Source organism: Pleurodeles waltl, chromosome 1_2, assembly GCF_031143425.1.
Source record: "Pleurodeles waltl isolate 20211129_DDA chromosome 1_2, aPleWal1.hap1.20221129, whole genome shotgun sequence".
Classification (NCBI taxonomy): Eukaryota; Metazoa; Chordata; class Amphibia; order Caudata; family Salamandridae; genus Pleurodeles; species Pleurodeles waltl.
The window spans coordinates 1300953382-1300975492 of NC_090437.1; the positions used below are offsets into that span (position 1 = coordinate 1300953382).

General features: G+C 47.6%; 1 protein-coding gene across 3 annotated transcripts in view; it reads left to right on the forward strand.

Annotated features, from left to right (window-relative positions):
* Positions 1-22111, forward strand: part of DYSF (dysferlin) — a 794684-nt gene that overhangs the window by 85136 nt on the left and 687437 nt on the right. The gene's annotated exons all lie outside the window — the stretch shown is intronic.

Here is a 22111-nt window from a genome sequence, read left to right on the forward strand (position 1 = left end):
CTTAGACTGAGTGGTCACATCAGCTAAATGGCGGATGCACACCTGGAAAATTACATGGTACCACTATGTCTCATACAATATTGGTTACTTTCAAGTGGCCACCCATTGATGAGCTGATATGACACAGTGGCAGGGAAAACGAGCTGGGGAATCGTTGCAAGGAGTGGTTTTCCAGCTCGTCTTTGGAGGCTTTGATCAGCCGATGTCCATTAAGGTTGTGAAAACTCCACAGGACATCAGCACCAGCATCTGCAAGCTTCTTTTTTGGCGGCAGGAGAACCACTGCTGGAGGTAAATCCTTCTCCTACCTGGTAGCCAAGACATGGAAATCCCTTCCTGTCCACCTCAGGACTACCCAGGACCACCTCGCCTTCAGGAAGCACCTCAAGACCTGGCTCTTCGAGCAGCAGTAACCCCCCCCCAGCGCCTTGAGACCCTCACGGGTGAGTAGCGCGCTCTATAAATGCCTTGATTGATTGATTGGAGAGGGAGGGACAAAAGTGCCTCTTAGGTAGTTTTCACACAAGGCCCCGCCCTTCCAAGGCCGCGCTCCTCCTCACACAGTGTTTTTTTTTTTAAATCGTCAGGTCTGCAGATATTGCAGAGCAGTATTTAGTGGTGGTGAGTAGCTTTGCAAAAGTAATTTCAACCCCATACCCTCTGAATGACTACCCTGCCAGTGAGTACAAGATCTCCCAATGGCCTCTGTCAGCTAACTCTTTTCCTGAAGCTGTTACCTGGTGGTCCACTTTGTGAGCCGCCTGGTTAATTGTGATATGTGCAGTAACTGTCGTTACACGCATTGCAAATATGGGTTTTCGGATAAATATCGACATGTCAAACCTGCAGACATTTATTGTGGGAAAAATAACCAGTTCTTACCAGAACATCCGGCTCACATGTTTACTGCCAGGGTCTGGCTTTTAAGATAAGACTACTGCGACAAAGGAAGGGTAAGGGGCACTTGGCTGGTACGATGTGAACATGTGTGCATACATGTGTGCACATGTGTGAGGGCTGCACTTGTGAGACAGTTGTAGTGCACAAGCTGGTAACTGCACACATGTATCCTGGAGCAGAGAAGACTCTGCAAGGTTAGATATTGACCTGGGGTATGCCGTATAATAATAACGGACACTCATAAGAAAAGTCAGTCTTGTTTACTGTCTTGTCTGCAGTGACACTTTATTATACAGATAAGGGATAATCTGCCTTGGAGTGCAATTTCACTTCCCTTGGGCAGTCGGGGCTCGGGCTGATTCTGGGGCGGGGCGGCGCAGTGGGTAGAAAAAATAAAAAACGTACCTTTGCTCCCACGCCGCGTGCCGCTCCTCTGTCCCTCGACGCTCTTGCTGCAGGCACAGGCTCCCAGCCTGCCCTGCGCCAATCCTGACGCTGCTCAAAGCAGTGTCAGGATTGGCTGGGAGCACCCAGCCAGGGTGCGCCCCAGCCCAGGAACCGTGTTGCTGGGCTGGAGAGAGCTTACAGCGCATGTGTGTTTGAGGCCCATGCACTCAAACACACAGTGCCAATACACAGTGCATTCCCCTCTGATTGTCACCCCCAATGCCCCGCCTCCCTCCACAAGGAAGGGATAATAAACACAGTTTATTATCCCTTCCTTGTGAAGGGATTTGCAGTGGTTGCTGCTGGCGGGGGGTGACGCTCCTCTACTCCCATGGAGGATCCGCCCCTGCCCTTGGGCCTACATAGTCCATCAACATTTCAAAATGAGGTGAAACATGTGCCAAGATAGATTATGTGAGTCCCAAGAAGCTATATGTGCATCTTATGGTTATTCTGGCTCAGCTCAGGGTCAGAGCCCAGGCCTATTGTCAGCCTGCTGGGCCAAGTTAATTACATTTCTCTCCAGCAGAAAGAACAAAGGCAGCAATTAACACTACTTCATTCAGCTCCGGAGGAGATAGGGATGGGGAAGAAAATCAGCATCTGCTAATTTGCTTGTCAGACTGTACCAGGGTTGGGACAGCCGAGTGCCCACTGAACCAAAGGGAGCCCAGACCTTTAGAAACAATACTGTACAGGAGGGGGCTCCTCTTTGAAGTTTTGGTGGGAGAGACCATGGCAGTGATGTCAGCAAGCTGAGGCTCCTAGAGGAGATGTGAACAGTGACTCCTGGATGGTGCCATATTGAATTGTCTCAGCATGCTGTGAGGAGGGTCGGGACAGAGATGGAGTGGTCATGTGGCATCCTAAGACTGACTAGGGGTGCCTGGCTTCTAGATCTTTCTACCTCTACATAAAAACTCTTGCACAAGGAGGAGAGGGTGCTTTTTGTTGGAGCTAGGCACTTGAAGTGGACTGTGGCAGCCATGGACAACGAGAAGGGGGAATCCCCTGATTCTCTCTTAGACTATGAACTCTGACTATAGTTCACCTCAGGTTCATTGGGTTTCTCCCCAGGGCCAGTCCCCTTATACCACCTAAGGACCAGTTGGGGGAAGAAGTGGACTTCTGTGTCCAGAAGGACAGAAGCCTCAGAGGACAGAAAAAGGAGAGAGGGTGGCACATGGAGCCAGTGGAACCAGCCCCTTGCAAAGTGTGTTGCCTGAGATGCCAGAAGGCCTGAGGAAAGGCTCCAGGTGGCTAGGGCTCACCTCCAAGGGCAAAATGAGCTCAAGATTGTGTAAATCAGTCCAACAGGGCCCGAGATATGTGAGGGAAAAAGGATTTGACCTTTGCCCCTCCAGCCAGAATAGAGGGCATGAAGCTCTGCTGCCCGAACTCAAGAAATGCCCTGTGGTGGGCCAGAGCCTGGGGGTTGGCACAAGGAGCCTTTATAAATTAATAACCCTGGGTGGGGACTGAGTGAGACCCCCTCCCCAGAGCTCTGGATGACTAGGGATCCCAAACCCCTGACTGGTGTACTTATACAGGGTCCCATCTCTGGTCCCCACGACCAAGAAGTGGAGGAACACTGGGCCCAGGATGTCATCGCCCTCCAACACAAGTGGCAGAGGTGAAGCGTTGTTGAGAAGAGGATGCTGGTGCTGGCACCCCATCTCCAGGCCCCCAACATGCCAAGGATTCAGGGGAAGCCCCGCCCTGCTGCCCCAGCTGGTGTGGGCCTGTCCTCACTCCCTGAGTCTGTGTCTGGGAAGCGGAGGAGGATGCCGCTAGGCCGGGAGATGGCCAGAGCAGCTGTGGGTGGTGTCCCTGAGCTGCCCACAACAAAGGATGGTGCGTGGGGTGGCCGGGTGGTGCTGGGCCAGGCAGACTGGGCACACCTAAGAAAAGAAATCAATAACCAAAAATTAAAGTTAGACAGCACAAGATCATGCTGCAGCATCAAAAAGAATGCTGCTGTAGATTCACACTTTCCTCAAAGGGCTGCTTCATATTATCCCTTTGGGGCTCTTCTAAGGCCAAAGTTTTTCACACATATGGTGGCCCTGGGAGGGCAAGGGCACCACCATTGGTGACAAAAGAGTGTGAGGGAGCTGCAAGAGGGCAGCAGCTTCTCCCAAAGAAACCCAAAGGATTTTCAAAAAGTGACCCCAAGTTTGTGGAGTCTCAGAAAAGGTTACCACCCTATGATTTATATCCATTTTTAATCACTCGCCAGGCTGAAGCCTTAGCTCTACAGAGTCCAACAACCTGTAGGGGCTGGTCCTATGGCTGCATTCTATGTGACCTAATTTTGTTTAAGGAAGACACAGACACATGGTTAATTGTATACATTGCTTTATTTACAAGTGTTATTTACCAAGCTTTAAATAATACTTTATTTCAAATTAATATTTACACTGCTGAATTTAAAGGTTTTATTGTTAACGGTACTGAATATATTGGGCTGCAATGCTTTATTAATTATAATGATTGCAGATGGATAATGATTACTGATGTCAGTGATGGAATGTTGTATTATGCATGTGATTCTGGTCTTTAAGTGTGGTAACATTGACATAATTTAAAGTAACACCCTCCTAAATGGGTTATGTGAGGTCTTGAACATGGAGGGGTGTGCTGTGATTTTTGTGGTTGTCATCCTTTAGAGGACAAATGTAATGTTGCCAAAGGTGGTCCCACCAGCCTTATGTATTTTTCTAAATTAGTGCATTGTATTACGTAGTGTGTGTAATAAATGTACTTTTCCTTTTCTAAAGAAAAAGCACAGACTGGACAATCGTTTATTGAGTGTTATTATTGCATGCCAGTGAATGGTGATTACTATCCCACCGCTGCCCCCAATGTAAGGAAAGGGGCCGTTATTTGTGTAGCCTGCACAAGTAAAAGGCCCACAATCTCACCATCTGCCCTGAGTAGGCTTTGTACTGCTCTGTTTTGCTTCCCTGAGAGAGTCAAGTGCTACTATAGGGTATTTGGTTTCAGTGAAGGGATGAATGTGGACCCATTACTTGTGCAGGCCACACAACTGACAGCCCGTTTCCTTGGAGAGCCCATGTACAGTAATTTGGTGTGTACCACTTTTTATGAGGGAGCTTTGGCTACAGGCATTGAAGACCCATAATTACTAACATTTTGCGCAGCTGCTTGTGTGACGCTTAGCGGCTTGTCATAGGACATTTTGGGTCGTGGGGCATCACCTGCCCATAATGGAAGAAAAGGGGTGTAACAGGACAGAAACAGCACAAACAACTGCAATATTCCAGGAAAAGCCAAAACTACTAATGGGGCATGACCTGACTTTGTGTGAAATCCTAGCACTAAATGAAGCCAGACTTACTCAATGGACAAATGGTACGTTGCCCGATATTTCCATTTGTAATGTGTTATGTCCTCAAAATTATATATTCTGGGCCAGATGTACGACCCTAAATTTTGTGACTCGCAATTGGCGATTCATTCGTGAGTCGCAAATTGTGAGTCGCAAAACCAAATGTACAACAGTGTCAACGACATTGTTTGTGATTCCCAACGCGATCGCAAATGACCACCTCATCAATATTCATGAGGTAGGTCTCAATTTGCAACGCCATTGGGATTGGCCGCACTCACAGGGATGGTGGCCTGCTGGGGACAGCAGACCCCAATGTCTGTAACGGCTTTTTAAATAAAGCAGTTTTTAAAAAAATGCAGCCCGTTTTCCTTAAAAGAAAACGGTATGCACTTCAAACAAAAAATGAAAAGTTTTCTTATCATTTTTTCAGAGTAGATAGTGGTCAGTGGGACCACTACCTGCTCTGAAAAAATATTTTTGCTTCCATTCACAAAAGGGAAGGGGTCCTGTGGGGACCCCCTCCTGTTTGCGAATGGATTAACAACTATTTGAAATTGGTGGTAACTGTAATTGTTTTGCTATAGCAATTGTGGTCACAAAATAAACATACTTGCCACTGTGACTCGCAATTACGAAGGGAGACCCTTGGAACGCCCCATTTTAACTGCGGGTCCCAATCCCTATTTTGCGGGTCGGTATTTGCATGCTGGCTTGCAAAATAGGATGGTACTTTAGAAAAGGCCATTTTGCGGTTTGAAAAGGTGAAATTTGCCTTTTGTGACCGCAAAATCACGTCATACATCAGGCCTTGTATGTGACTTACCACTGGATGGCTTTCATCACATTCAAATTTGTACTGGCGGGTGAACCTTGAATACAGATATCACACAGGACACCGTTGGCTTACCTTTGCACTGTGGGACTTAACATTGCATTCAATGTCTTGTTTTGCCAGAGCGCTGCAATGAAATGACTAGCCTGTACGTTCTGGGGAATATAGCACAACTTTTTAGTATTTACGCAACACAGGGCTTCCGAATTTTTACACAGCGTGGAACAATTTTTAGTACTCCTGGTCCCAAGTTTTTATTTTTATTGGAATGCTTGTGACTCAGTCAGTAATAACGAAAAAAGTGAGAATCAGAGAAGTTTCCAGACTTTTTTTTATCATGGTTAAACAAAATATTTATATTATTCGCGTTTAGATGTAACGGAAGAAAGAAGCTTGTCAAAGCTCAGCCTAAACTTGACAAATATATGATAATAGATCCTGAATTAATTCAATTTTATTAGGCTTTGGAATGCATGGAGGATGTGGGATGCATGAATTTTGTTACTCTCTTCAGATATGAGAGAAATGTAATGTAATGGGTTGCTTTGTTTGTTACATCTAAGAAAGATATTTATTTTCTATTTTGAAAATTCTATTGACGTTGAATCTGTTTATTGCATTTCTTATTTTGGCATATCATCCTTTTATTAGCTTTAACATATAACTTGGTTGGTGGGAAGAGGCAACGTCTCAAGCTTGACAGTCAATCAATCAAGCAACTAAATTTCTTAAGCGCACTACTCACCCGGTAGGATCTCGAGGCTCTGGGGGGAGGTTACTGCTCGAAAAGCCATGTTTTGAGGTGCTTTCTGAAGGTTAGGAGATCCTGGGTCTTGCGTAGGTTGGTGGGGAGGGAGAACCAGGTTTTGGTGGCGAGGTGGGAGAAGGATCTTCCGCCGGATGTGGTGCGTTGGATGTGGGGGACTGTAGTGAGGGCGAGGTCGACGGAGCGGAGCTGTCGAGTTGATTTGTGGAATTTGATTCATTCGTTGAGGTAGGCCGGTCCAGTGTCGTGGAGGGCTTTGTGAGCGTGGACAAGGATTTTGAAAAATATTTGAATGATTGATTGTCCCGCAGACCTCCTTGCTAGTGTGTAGTGTCTCAGGTTATCCCACCAGCCTATATTGTGCCAGCTTTTAAATGCCTTGATCTTTTTGCAGGTAATAGATTCCAGGCTCAGGAATCTGCAATAACTTGGCCAGAAACGTATCATTTAATTGTTTTAAGAAGTCAGGATTAGAACCCATGAATGTGGTTCTAGACCGCTCTATTCTGGGAAATATTTTCGTGCAACTGCACCTTTCACTGTTGCGTCTTCCCATGCTCAAATATGGAAAAAAGAAAATCCTGGGAATATAGGCATGGAATAAAAACAGCTGAAAACTGAAGCGCACAGTAATCTGAGCCATATGCCGGGACAAGATAGTCTATGTTTATAAATACATGCACATTTTCTCACACTCAACAGAAGATTGATGGATCAGTTTGAACATGCTTGGGATGGTGCTTATGTAAGATCTGGTAGCTTCTTTGGCTGGGTTCCCTATTCTCTGGTTAGAGTTTCGAAAGTCAGGTAACATTCATCGATGCATGCGTTGACATGACCAGACTTCCTTGGTAAGCAAGGACGTGCTAAAATAATGCAATCCATCGCAAGCAAACAAAAGCCCTGTTCACATGCAAGTCCTTTTCCCCGACAACATCCCACAATGTTTTAATTTTTTATACACACTGGACATCGGTTTTGGCTACTGCGGTTAGTACTGGTCGGCTAGGGAAATTTAAATAGGATTAATCAAATTGGAAATATCTTACATAGATCCCCCCCCCCGGGACATAGCTCTTTGCTGTGACTTGGCGGGAGATTTGACAGCTCCCGCCAAAACCTGTCATGGTGCCCAACTGATTCACAAAACAGACATGTCGCTGTCCTAATCTCAAAAGTTACCACTATCTAAAATCAGCTTTAATTGCAGAGGTTCTGAGATCTTATATTGTACCTGCAGCAGAAAATGACTGCAGACCCCAAACCTGTGAGTCAAAATCTGTAATTTGTGCCCACTGGTTGAATTTGTTTGATTTTTCTGAAATAGTCAAAAATTTGGTGAAGACGCCAGGAATAACTGTTCCCTCAGAGGAGACGGTGCTTGTCTAACTCATATGTTGCCAAATATACTGTAGGTTTATTATTTTTCCTTTATTTATCATGTTCTGTGGAGCCTGATCTTGGCCCTTTTCGACTGCAAAGCTTACACAAGGTTCGTAAGATTACTTCATGTGACAGAGATATTCTGTCCGGAGAGATATGGAGATTTACTTTAAACTTGGGATAGGCGACAAAGGCTTACTTTTCCTAAGGATAGTCAAAGGGTGATGGCATAAACACAAGAGTATAGATTATGCTTAGCAGAGAGGTAGATAGAGAGATCAAAGTTATAAGATTTAACGTGAAAACATATATATACATATATATTACCTACTGGCAGTCACTACTAAGTAGTTATAGTTAGGACCATGTTTCCATAGAAAATTGCGTTTTTTGACTTGCATATATCTTTGGTGCCGTTTGAAGAATTTTCACAAAATTTTCCCAAAAAACTGTGCTGGTGATTCTTGTTGCGAATGGAAAGTTTTGGAGTGATCTGTCAAGCAGGGGCCAAGAAAAAGGAGGTAGGTGGTCAAAAAAGGGGTGCTTCCCATGTTAATTCCCATAGGAGTTTTGAACACGTCTAATGCCCCAACCGCTGGTCGAAATTACACCTAGGCCCATATTTATACTTTTTTTGCCACGTATTTTGGTCACTTTTTGATGCAAAAGTGGCACAAACTTACAAAATACAATTATATTTTGTGAGTTTGCACCGCTTTTGCGCCAAAAAATTATGCAAATGTGGCGCAATAAAAGTATAAATATGGACCCAAATTTGGCAGAAAGTTAGCTTTTGGTCCGCAGATTACGTTTTTTGTTATTTGGTGTAAATCTGTTCAGTAGTTTTTTTTTTTAACTTTCTTTATTGGTATTTTTATCACGTCTGGCATCTGTCATGATTGAACATTACAATAACACAAAACATAACAAGCAGTGCATTTCGGCAATTCAGTGAAGGAACAATTTCATAGGCCCGAGCATGGGCAAGGGCAGTACATACAATCTGGATCATGTATCCACTGGAGCTGGGCCCCCTGCATCGCAAGGCACATTAATGCCCGGTTGACCCAACGACCACACATTCGGCCCACCCAGCAACACCATTCTTCATCAAACGTTACAATCATAAATAGTAAAATCACTATGACGGTGTCTGCACATCACTCCCCCTCACTTGAGCCGTCAGGAAAAGCATTCTCATTCCCCTCTGTAAAGTTGTGTAGCAGGGGCCCACACAACACCACAGCCTCCGAGGACGGCTCCCCCGTCCCTGCGGGCATTACGCAAATGCACTTCATCTGCTACTTCCCATTCAAGGAGATCCCTCTGCCATGATGCCTCCCGGGGAACCCGAGCACTCATCCAGCATATGGACACTCGTCTCTTGGCTAGCAGCAATGCTTGTTGAGCCATTTTATGATGTATCTGTCGTCCCCTGTGTCTAGGTACCACTCCCAGAAGGCAGGCCTTCGGGGTCAAGGATATCGCTATGCCAGTCCCCTCCATTATCTTCAGAACCACCTTTTCCAAGTACCCCCAAACTCCCTGCATGTCCAGGCTAAATGCAAAAAACTGGCGCCTAACTGTCCACATCTTGCCCACTTCGCCTCCCTATCAGGAGTTATTTGATTAAGGCGCTAGGGGTCACACATACGCGGTGCAAGAAGTTAAAATGGAGCAACTTAAATCTGTGATTACAGGACACTTTCTTCACCAGCATACATACTTGTGCCCAATCTGCATCTGCTATGGGCTCCTCCAACTCCCTCGCCCATGCAGCACATGCCACACACTGGGGTAGCACCTGAACACCTCTGACAGCTTTATAGAACAATGAAATGAGGCATCCCCCACCACCCCATCGGAGCAAGCCTCATTTGGGATGGCTGTGGGGCAGCCTTGAACCCAACCCAGACCTCCCACGCCACCCTTTCCAACTTGGCATACTGCTTCCGGGAACTCAATAAATACCTCCCCGGGGTAAAGATCCCCGCCAGTCTGGCATTCACCTGCCCTCCAATGATCCATAGACATATTGGCATTGATGGCCCTGAATGAAGCAAGATCCCAAATGCGCAGCTCTCTCTCGAATGGTGGGCTACCCAGCACTTTACCCACAAACGTCTCCCAGATTGCTGTGGTCTACCTCACCAGAAAAGGAGCTCCCTCCGTCGACCTCCCTCCTCTCATCAGTAATTGCACCAGGGTATCACCACCCAACATACAGAGGAACAACCTCTTTTCTCAATTATCTGATACTGTCAGCCATCGCGCCGCATGTTGTAAATGGGCCGCATAATAGTAATGCTGCACATCAGGCAGGGGGAGACCATCATCCTCCATATCCTGTTTAAGAACCGGCAATGGCACCCTACTACGACATCCGGTCCAGACCAGGGAGATAAGTAAACTGTCTAACTTCCGGAAAAAAGAGAAATGGATCGGGAACATGGCATTCTGAATCAGATAAAGGCAATGCGGAAGAAAAAACATCTTCGCCACAGCTGCCCTACCCATCACAGACAGGGGTAGTCGACCACAAAAGGCCACCAACCTCTCGAGATTGGTTATAACCTTATCCTCGTTGAGGCGTCAATATGTTTCCTCCGTATGGGCCACCCAGATACCCAAGTATCGAAAACCTTTCAATTTCCAGCAGAGGCCACAGTCAGGCAATCGATCAGCAGGAACCCCCACCAAGCTGCCCATTGGAAACAGGAGTGACTTCCCAACAGTTACTCGGAAACCTGAGACCGCACCAAAGGTCTCAAGGAGCCCCAGCAAGACCGGTATCGCCCGGGCAGGGGTATGGACAAAGAGAGAACATGAGTAGAATCACCAAGCTTAATACCCCATCGTCCCATCTCCCTACGCAACAGAATCGCCATTGGCTCAATAGCAAGACCGAATAGTGGTGGCGAGCGGGGGCAGCCCTGCCTTGTGCCCTCCCCACCTCCCACTACCCCGATATGTCTCTACCGATTCGAACCTTAACTGAAGGGCTAGTATACAAAAGGCACACCCAACTACAAAAGACAGGACCAAAACCCATTCCCCGCAGCACAGCCATAAGGTATGGCCACTCCACTGTATCAAACGCCTTTTCCAAGTCGAGTGATACTAATGGCAAGTCGGAGGCACAGTCCATCGTTTCGTGTAATATTGTTCAGTAGTTTAAGAGAAATTAAAGGAAAACCAGATTTGTATATCTAGGGCCACGGTTCCTCCCTGATAACTTTGTGAATAATAATGAGCTCAGAGATTTGCAGAGCTCCGATTGGCTGCTAATACTTCAACCAGCAATTGTTGGCAGCCATCTTGGGACTCAGATTTAGCCAAGTCCCAGAAAAATGTGGCCAGGATAGGTACCTTAGCTCTGGTGCTGGGGTCCCAGAAGAACCCCGCCAGGCCCAAAATAAACACTTTTTTTTTATTTTGATGCAAATTTGCAGCAAAAAAACTAACAAAAAAAAGCAGACTTAGTCCCGGGGGCATATAAAAAATAAAGGAGTAGGGTGCACAGGGCCCCCTCCTGGTCTTATTTATTCCGAGGGGACCGCCACCTCTCTGAGGCTTACATTTAATTGTATGTGGGGGTCCCCCTGTGCCCTGGGGACCACCACCTCCCTGGGGTAAATGTACTTAATTATTCTAGGGGCGTTCCTGAAGACCCCCTCCGAGCCCCTGGGACCACCACCTCCCTGGGTCTAACATTCAATTATATGATGGGGCCACACTGCAGCCTGGGGCACTGCCACCTCTCCGGGGCAATTGTTTCAAAATAAGGGGGGAGACACATGCCTCCCCCCCCTGCAGCCCGGGGACCACCACCTCCCTGAGGCTGAAATAAAAGAAGATAGGGGGATCTGTTGCAGACCCCCGGCCCTTGGGACCACCACCTCCCTGGTGCTAAACGCAAACGTTTGAGGGGAGAGGAGCTAATAATGGCCCTGGGTACAGCCACCCACCCAGGGTCGGCTCCTGCTATGTCCTTGGGTGCCCACCCCAGGACATAGGTCTTTGTTGAGATTCAGCGGGAGCTTTGACAGCTCCCGCCAAGTCAAAGTAAACACTGCGGTTCTAGCAAGCAAGAGCTGTCAATCAGCTCTCACTTGCTGGGAGCGGAGGTTTCCTCTGTTTCCCTGTTCGCATACATGCGGGCAGGGAAATAGAGGAAACTATTTGTCTCACAGACATTGAGCTGCATGTTTAGCAGCTCCTTGTTTGTGACAGCAATCCGGCTCCTGCCTGCGGGTGATGGAGAGCTGGCTTCGGACTGCGGGGCATTCAGGCTCCCCCTGTGGTCCCCAACGGTGGTGACTGGGTGCCACCCAGGTGACATGACAGGCCCCGGGTGATGGGGTCCTCAGGGCCGAGATTAGCCTGGGGAATAGGGGTTGGCCCTTTCTGCAAAAAAATACATATATTATAAGGCCCAACCTGAGAGGATGGGGTGCCCAGGGCTGAAATTTGCCATGGGAGGGGGGCCCCTATAGCCAAAACATCCTTCTGCTCACTAGTAGTTAGCGCATTGGAATATTACTTGTAGGTCTCCGCAATATTCGTTTGAGGTAGTCAACAGGGGTTTGAACACCCCCAGTCTAAGCTTGTACAATTTCATAGCCAATTCACAAGTCATATTGGCACCATCTGGGTAGATCTCTGGCAATCATGCCATTTATTGGGGGGCTTGGAGGGGGGATTCTGAAGAAATTCAGCCCTCCTAGAAATAAAGTGATGGGGTCACTGCCCCCTGGAGATAAAAGGCTAACAGTGCACACACTCATTGCTGGCTCCTCCAGAAGGCTACAGCTTCTCTGGCACTTCAGCCCCCTCCTACGGGCCTGGGAGAGATAAAACCACATTCCGTGTATTATTTTTCTATGAGTCTGGACATTCATGTATGGCAGGAATGTTTTTTACTTCTTTGCCTCCAGCCTAGAAGAGGGGAGGGGGCAGGGGCCTATGAGGCTGTGACCTGGACACAAGGCTCCCTGAGCACAGCAGGTGCGCAGGTTGAGGTCAGTTACTCGCTTTATATTCTACAACTGAGATAATGGTTCCCAATCGTGCAAAAATAATGAGGGTGCACAAATATTTTCTTGAATGACACTGATTTTTATGTGTATTGGGGTGTGATTTTTAAGTACATTGTTGTGGTTGCCAGGTAGGTCTGTAGCTAGGATGGGCAGGTGGCAGTCTCTTTTAGTAAATGTAGCCAATGTTATAATTGTGTGAGTTGTGGCCTTTTGTCTGTGGTTTGTCTGTGGCTACACCACCTCCACATTGTGTGATCCTGGGCAATTTACATTGTCTTCTTATGTCTTTGGTCCCTTGCCTTATTATGAGTGTCCTGGGCCAATTCAATGTGCTGTTTTAAAGAATGTGCCCTAAAAGTGGGCACATCTCAGTCAGGCAGCGTGTATTTGACGGAGACACAGGGTCATGTTCGAGAGGAAAGTTGTCAACACACATTGCATTGTTTTTAGAACATGGGCATTGAATTTTGGTGGTTTATATACTTTCTTAGGATTTCACATACCACTACAGCTTTCATAGAGTTTCATAATAGTGAAATTATTTGTTCATTTACCCCTACACATTGATGATAGCATAAAATTAGAGCCCTGTGACTGTGTGAGCATATGCACAACTTTGGGGAATTTGATGTAGGAACTGCTGGGTGTCAATAAGATTCTGTAAAGGAGCGTTAATTCCAGTAGTGTAGAGCTTCTGTGACATGTTTCTGAACAGTGAGGGATTTTGCCCTGTCAATTTAAAAACTCATTTTCGACGTATTCGGTGACTTCCTCAGTGCCATATAACCACCCACGACACCATGTTCTGTCCCACCACTTCTGGTGATGTCACAGAGGTCAAAGGCCGTATCTTATAGCCTACCTCCGCCAAGAAATGTGGAAGTTGGCTTCCCTAATCTGTGCCAATACCAGGGCTATATACAATCTATTGATGCTCTTAAATAAATCAGTACAGATTATTGCCCCCAGGTACCTCTCATTCATCCCACCCCTCTACTCTTCAGTCTGTCCCTGAACCTGCTGCTGTAATCTCTTTGTCGCATCTAAGCTGCTCTCTGTTACTTCCAGATTTCAGGGTTTTTACTTCCTGGGCACTCTCCACTGAAACTCTTCACTACTGGTCATCTGTGCATAAGGCCCTTCCACAGGGAGCTCGAAAAAGCAAAAAGATGTCATCCCTTGTTACTAAAAGGACAGTGATCACTGCCCCACTCGCCCTGGCCACCCTACCCCCATGGTTTATGCACTGCTGGTTCTTATCTGCAACATTTCTGTTGACAAACAGACAAATAAAAATTTACTCTTACCCAACTTTATTTCCCATTAAGTGTAGGTGAATAAATTGGTGTGAAAATCAGAATGGTTATTTATACTCACAAAATGAGAAATGTGTTTGCTTTATCAACCGTCCCAATGATCGCTCCCGGCCACTGGTCTCAGTCGCCCATGCTCCGAGCCCTGACCCTGAAGGACCCCCGAAGGCTAGCCACCAGGCTTGTCCCATGTTCCATCCGGGGGTTTTAATGTCCAGAGATTGTCAGGAGGTGGTGCAGAGATATTTTCACATGTAAATTATACATTGTGCTTGGCACAAAGATGGTACATGCATCAATGCCTAAAGTAAGTGCACATAATGTGTGGTAAATTTAGTCCACAATATTCAAGCAAAGGTGCTAGCTGGAGCTAGGGCTTAAGGAACCCAAAGAACCTGGGAATAATGGGTGTACCGGTGATCCATGACACTATTAATTATTAGAAGTCAGAGGATTGGAGAAGCAAACACATTTCATCAACTACTCCAAGTTGATAAACACCTGGGCCCAATGTACTACTACCTGAACTCAGCAGCCGGACGTCATTGCCTTAGGTGCCTGTGGATGCAGGGGAGTGACTCCTTCACTCCAAGGGAGATTCCTTCTTGCTTCTTTGGTGCAGCTGAAGTCTTTCTGACCCCAGATGATGCACAGCCGTGGAGATGTTGCAGAATGCTGACAGGAGCCGTGGAAACAATGTTGCAAGGAGAACTCTTCCCAGGTGATGCAGTCTTGTTTGGTTCCTGTGTAGCCCAGTAGCTATTCCGGAGGCCAGGAGCAGAAGGTGTCTTTGCAAAGAAATCCTGGTGGAGTCTTGCTTGAGGAATCTGGGGACTCACCCTCAAGGGAGTCCCTAAATAGGCCAAAATGGGGTTTGGTCACTCTCTAGTGTGACTACCTATCTGGAGGGGTCACTGATGTCAGTTACCTGGCCTACCCAGTCAGATGCTCCCAGAGGCCTCTGCACATCTTGTTTCCAAGATGGCAGAACCAAGTGGCCACCTAGATGAGCTCTGGGCACCACCCTAGGGGTGGAGCTGGACAGGGGAGTGGTCACTCCCCTTTCCTTTGTGTGTTTCGCACCAGAGCGGGGACCAGTGGCATGGGGACGCTACCCCTCCCCAGTCCAGTAACACCTATTTCCAAAGGAGAGGAGGTTGTACCCCTTCCCTACAGGAAATCCTTTGTTCTCCTGGTCAAGCAGCAGGAGGGCAGAATCGTGTCTGGGGGGCTGCAGCAGTGTGGGCTGCCTGCAGACCCTGGAAGACTGGTAGGAGCACAACTGGGGGATCCTCTGAGGAACCACCAGAGTGCATGGAATCCTGCCACAAATACTGGAATCAGTATTGGGGTATGATTCCGACATGTTCGATACCAAACATGCCCAGGTTCAGTACTTCTCCAATTAATAATGAAAAAGTTAAATATGTGTGCAATTCATGCGAGACGCCGATTTCGGAGGGTAGGTCCCAAGTGTTGGACCTGGATAACCTATGCTGTGTTCTTTCCAAGTCCCCGAAACGCGCCTCTCAAGGAGCCCTTCCTGACTAAGGGGATGGGCGACCTGATAGTGACGTAGCCGGCTCTCTTGAATTGTAAGTGACCGGCACACATATTTAACTTTTTCATTATTAATTGGAGAAGTACTGACATAATAATTCCTGTTTGGTCCTGATGAAGCGTCATTGGATCCTGTTGGACCGCACGACGCGAAACATGTCGACCTTTTTCTGAGGGTACTGTGAAACTACAGACCCTGGTAGGGTGTTTGCTCTTTGAAAGTAATTGAGCATTAACACTCAGTCTATTACTTTCACTTTTTGATTTTAATCTTGGTCTTCATCCCAGTGTATTGATTAAAGGTATGAAATAATTGTGGGATGAATAACTAATTTTAAGTTTCACTCACTTCGAGCGTTTGCTGGTGCCTAAAAATATAGGTATTTTTGTCTGATGAGATATCATCAGAACAGGACGGCTGAGTGCCCCCCTTTTTAGGGGAGCCCGTCAGGCGTTGCAGCGCCAGCCTGGCGAGGATCAACTCCCAATGATGATGCTAGTCATCCATTGTGATGCTTGAGGGTTTTGCTTCTGACACCGCGGTTGCCTTAGGCTAGTAAAACACTTTTGGAACAGTGTACCTTTTTGTTTATCACCCAGTTGTGCCAGCCAATCCCAAGCAGGACATGTAAGGGGCTGTGGAGGCTAGGAGCTGTCTGCCGCAAATCTCCAAGCACAGTAGAATGTGATTCATGGGGTGCCGTAGGTGCCCCTTGAGTCGTTGTGCTGCAGGGTCCACTGAAGGTCCACTAGAGATTGGGGGAGAATGATGATGTGGGTGAGTCAAGGCAAGAACCAAATACAGAGGTAACGGAGGAGTATATTGGTCATAAATCCTAGATCCAGCACAGGGATCACAAAGGACCGGCGGGCCTCTTGGAGGGGTACCGGTTGAGCCTCAGTACACTGCCCACGGTATTGTAAGCCCTGGCACCTCAGTCATTTCACCCCAAAACTCCTAGCTACCATTGAGCAGGGTCCTCTCCAGCAGCCCAGCTACACATCACAAAACAAATGTAGCTCCGACTAAGGGCCTGATTTAGAGTTCGGCGGAGGGGATTATTCTGCCACAAACGTGACGGATATCCCATCCGCTGTATTACGATTCCATTATATGCTATGGAAATTGTAATTCAGCGGATGGGATGTTCTTCACGTTTGTGACAAAGTAACTCCTCTGCCAAACTCTAAATCAGGCCCTATATAGACAGTATGGGACTTTCCGACAGCTGACACCATAGACATCACCTTGAAATCATATTTGACACTCGCAGATCTAAAAATACACATTAGGAAGTCCATCCTCACGTGTACAACACAGCACCCGGGCCAATCGGTGGTGATGTGGTGCTGCTGCTGATATCAGGGAAAATGTCCTCTCACAGCATGAAGAAATAAAATTGTTAAGTCCTGTGGATCACCCATGAAACACAAGATAACTAATCGCAAAAGTAAATAATGCCTACATTGAACCCCCATCAACCAAGACCCAATAAACAGAGCGGAAATAAAATGGTGGTGGCCCACCTCCCATTGCACCTAAACAATATAAAAAAATACACCACACACAACAATGCAATGTGAGGTTTTGTTGGGTCAGTGAGAGAAGGCAGTAATGCTGGAAACATGCTCTCCAGGAGGTCCGGAGTGCTACGAGGCCGGACCAAGCACGAGTGCGCTATAGTGGGTCTTTCTTTCAGGGCCAGACTAGGAACCCAAAGCAGCCCTGGCAAATTTTGTCAGACCAACCCTCATAGCATACATAGCGAGCGAGCCTGACACTACAATGGAGGCTGGGTGGGTTCTTCTCCACCACCCCCAAGAAAATTTGGAAAGAAATGTCAAAAACTGCACATGCTGCAACACATTTATCATTATATAATCAATTGTATTATTTTTTAAAGCATAGTAAATGATGACCTTACAGAACACCAGGATACAGCAATCTTTATTGGGGCTTTTCAATGATTCCCTCACCATCACCCCCTAACAGTGCCTCTCATCTATCCATATCCCCACTCTCACATGTATTTAATTTGTTCCATAGCATTTCTCTTACCAGACTAGGGTGTTGGAGCACTTCACATCACACACACATACAGAGACTGTGAACCATATGTGCAACTCAGTGTATACAAAATGTTATTTAAGGCAAAGGGGACTACAAGGTGTAGGATTCACATGTCATCCATACCGATAGGCATTTTTTAAGAGTGCTTGGTCTGGGGAAGCATACATTCAGGATTCAGAACGTAACACAATGGTTAGGGTTGAATTTACTAATAACAATTGTTTTCTACCCAAACAAACCCTTTTAAGCAAAATTAGGATAATCAAAGTGTGGGAAAAAACATAACTTTCTAACCTCTATGCAGTTTGGAGCTCTTTGATGGCAGTTCATAACTCACTGTGCTAGATTACGATTCTAACTTATGAACTGCACAGTAACAGAAGGATCTCTGTGACAAAAGCAGTATCCCACTGAGCTATGCACATAAAATACTGTTCTGTGATTCTGCATAGTACACGTTTGTTAACTCTCTGTGCTACTTTAGATGAGTCAAAAGTGCCACTGGACAAAACCCTCTCTCTCCAGCAGGTACATTAATCACCAGAGTTATCTTGAAACTTTTATTGTTGCCTGAAAACTGTTGGATATACAAAGAACTCTGCAGTGCTTTTGAAACGACTGCACTGCTACAAAACCGGCTCCAGTGACGAAAGCGGCCCCTACCCTTCTAGCCTCCCAGGGAAAAACCTGATGCCCAGTACCGCCAGTCCGGCCTTGCCTTCTTTCACACCACACTTCCTGTCTAAGAGCTATAACTGTTGAAGAAATGTTACCGACAGTAGTAGAGTAGTTCTGAACTTCTGCGGCCCTTCAGCATCTTTGGGTCGAGGATGTGGCTAAAGACCGAGGTAGCCACAGGTGAGAAGATGAAGGGGGTAGAAAGGGCCTATTACAAAGGGGACTGGTGCAAACCAGTCTACGCTGCCACTTCGGAAGTGTCTCTTTTGTGCTGTGACCACTGACACTGGTGTCCCGCTTCATCCATCGTTTCTCCTGGGAAGTGACCTGTGCCTTTGTGCGCATGCGCTACAATCGTCTGCGGAAAGGAGGAGGTGGCCTTACCTTTCTGCAGCCTCACTGAAATGAGGTCTCAGAATAGCGTCTGTTTTTAGGATGGAAAATGTGCATGTTCTTCCAATCTACCTTTTTTTTTTAAATAAAAAAAAACTCTTTGAAAGTGTAATCTACTTACAGCATAAAGAGAAAAACTCACACTCATTAAACACCAACTAATCAATGGCCCAATCTGCCTTTTTACCCAACGTTTTTTTTTTTTGCTCATGCCCAGTGCACGCCACTACATTGATGGTACCTCTTGAAATGTTATTTCTGCCCAGTGCAGACCAATACCACTAAGACAGGGACATCTTAAGGATTTTGGGGGCCCTGGGCCACTCATACTTGAGGGGCCTCTACTTGGAACAGCTTTGAATTTATGATCCACTTTCAGCTCTTTGACGCCCTCTTTGGACAGGTCACTGACATTGCACAGGCACACGCGTCCAGATTGAATGTATTTACATTTAATATTCATTGATAGTGACGTGTTTTCAATATTGTTACACAGCAGCAGCTCACTAATGTTACTGAAATAATCTCTGTGACGCCCTCCCATTTCTCATAGGTGAGCTTCTGTTTGAATCTAAATGGAAAGTTTTATGGATGTTGCATGGTGTTGAAAAACAAACATTTGTCTGCAAAATGTCTGTAATAGACTCCCACAAACCACTCGAATTAATAATAAATCAAAGGAAAATTGGATTTAAAATGATTAAGAACCATTCAAGGTCATCAAGGCAGGACTGTGTGGAGAACAGAATTATCTATCAGGGGCCCCCCTGGAAGGCTGGGGCACTGGGCCAGAGCCCACTTTGCCCATGCCTTAAAATGTCTCTGACCAAAGAAAAGGGTTTGCCCACATCACCCCATGGGACCTGGGCTACAATTCACAAAACAAAAATGGCCTACACGAGGGAACAGACCTGTATGAATACTTTCTACAGAAAGACAAAAGGTTAGCAATTTCCTATTGGGAACAACTTGTTTATCGTCATCAATTTGACACAATTTTTAATAATTAATAAATAAAATTAATTTTAATAAACAGGGAGCATCTGTCCTCTCATCCCCTCTGGGGGCCCTCACATCCCCTCGGGGGCCATCATATCTCCTCAGGGGCCCTCATATCTCCAGTGGGCCAGCAGGGAGCTGTCTGCACCTCTCATCCCCTCTGGGGGCCCTCACATCTTCTGGGGACCCTCACATCTTCTGGGGGCCTGCAAGAAACTGTGTGCCCCTCACATCTTTTTGGTGGGCCCTCACATCCCCTGTGGGGGTCCTCGTAGCATTAGAGGTACCCCGTGAACACCCAGTAGTCCTCCAGTGTGCTGACTGATTGCCTGCCACCACAGATGAGTTTCTGACCCCCTGTAGGTAAGAGCCCGCACTCTCAGAGGTTAAAAACAATGCTTGTTCCAGTGGAAGGTGATCACACCTCCTCCAGCAGGATGGCTAGTGAATTAGCATGTCAAGGCCAGAGGCTTCATAGCCTCTGCCGTCTTTGATATGCGACCCTGGCTTCCGGGGAATGACACCCCCTGCCCTAGGGCCCATTTAGCACACAAGCAGTTGGAAAATTAGATAGTCAGTAGGCATGTTGCACCTTCAGGATAGGCACTGCTCTAAGGTGGGCCACCTGAAGTGGACAGCCAAGAAAGGGGTTCCCCATTTTGAATTTGGTGAAAGTAGGAAGTCTGGGTCAAGTATATGCCCACTCTCCAGAGGAAATGGTCATATAGGTGGTGAAATCACCCCAGGGTTAAGTAGCCCCAGGCTACTACCCAACACTACTCTAAACGCCCCTAAATACAGTATTCAGGGCCCTGACACCAGGAATTCGGATTTGTCTACCTGGGAAGAAATGAAGAACTAGGAAGAGCTGAGGACATGAGAACAGAGGTCCTGCTCTGAAACTGAGGCCAAACCCTGCCTGGCTGCTTGCACCATGATCATCACGAAGATCGACTTGTCCAGAAGCTGAAACCCTCCCCGAATGCTTGAAGGACTGTTCAGTGCTTCAACAGCAAAGCAGTATCTTCCTTGGGGTGGAGGAGCCACTCCCCTGCATCTGAAGGCACCGACTGCCTTCTGGTATTCTGTTGTGCTGACCACCCGGTCCCTCGAGGGAGCATCTCGCCAGGGGGAGGTCATCATGGTCCTAGGAGGTCAGCCCTGTCTCTTCAGTGAGTTTTGAGACGCTAGACCCTCCAGCAGCCTCACAGAACCAATAACGTGGGGGGAGCACTTGCCACAACCAAGGCTTCTTGAGTGTCCAACCTGGATATCACCAACGCCAAAGCTGACCTGCCGACGAGCGATACCAAAGCTGACCTGCCGACGAGCTATACCAAAGCTGACCTGCCGACGAGCGATACCAAAGCTGACCTGCCGACGAGCTATACCAAAGCTGACCTGCCGACGAGGGACTTCAGGATCAACGAGGCCTACCCCAAGAGCGGCTCTACTGTTCTGTTTTCTTCCTCTCTCCTGGTCACGCGAGTAAAGTGAGAGCCTCCAACGCAAGCAACCTGCCGGACAAAACACCTCTGCACCCGAGTCCCACAGCAACTGAGTTCACTTAAACCGACGGTGTCCACCTGACCAGCCGAGCCCCTCTTTGGCAGGGAGCTGTCTGTCGCTCTCATTTCCTCGCAGGGAACTGTCTGCCTCTCACATCTCCTAGGGGCACTCACATCTCCTGGGGGCCCGCAGGGAGCTTCTGCTCCTCACACCTCCCCACGAGGACCTGTCTGCCCCTCACATCTCCTCAGGGGCCCATAGGGAGCTGTCTGCCCCTCACATCTCTCGGGTGCCCACAGACAGCTGCCTGCCCCTCACATCTCCCTGCAGGGAGCTGTCTGCCCCTCACATCTCCTGGGGGCCCGCAGACAGCCGCCTGCCCCTCACATCTCCGGTGGGGGGCCACAAGGAGCTGTCTGCCCCTCACATCTACCCGCAGGGAGCTGTCTGCCCCTCACATCTACCCGCAGGGAGCTGTCTGCTCCTCACATCTACCCGCAGGGAGCTGTCTGCCCTTCACATCTCGTGGGGGCCCGCAGGGAGCTGTCTACCCCTGACATCTAACAGCCCGGGGGGGCGCGCAGGGAGCTGTCTGCTCCTCTCATATCCTGGGGGTCCGCAGGGAGCTGTCTGCCCTTCACATCTCCTGGGGGCCCGCATGGAGCTGTCTACCCCTCACATCTAACATCCCAGGGGTGCGGGGGGCGCAGGGAGCTGTCTGCTCCTCACATATCCTGGGGGTCTGCAGGGAGCTGTCTGCCCCTTACATCTCCCTTTAGGGAGCTGTCTGCTTCTCACATCTCTGCAGGGCCCCTCACATCTCATTGGAGCCCGCAGGGAGCTGTCTGCCCCTCATATCTCCCCGG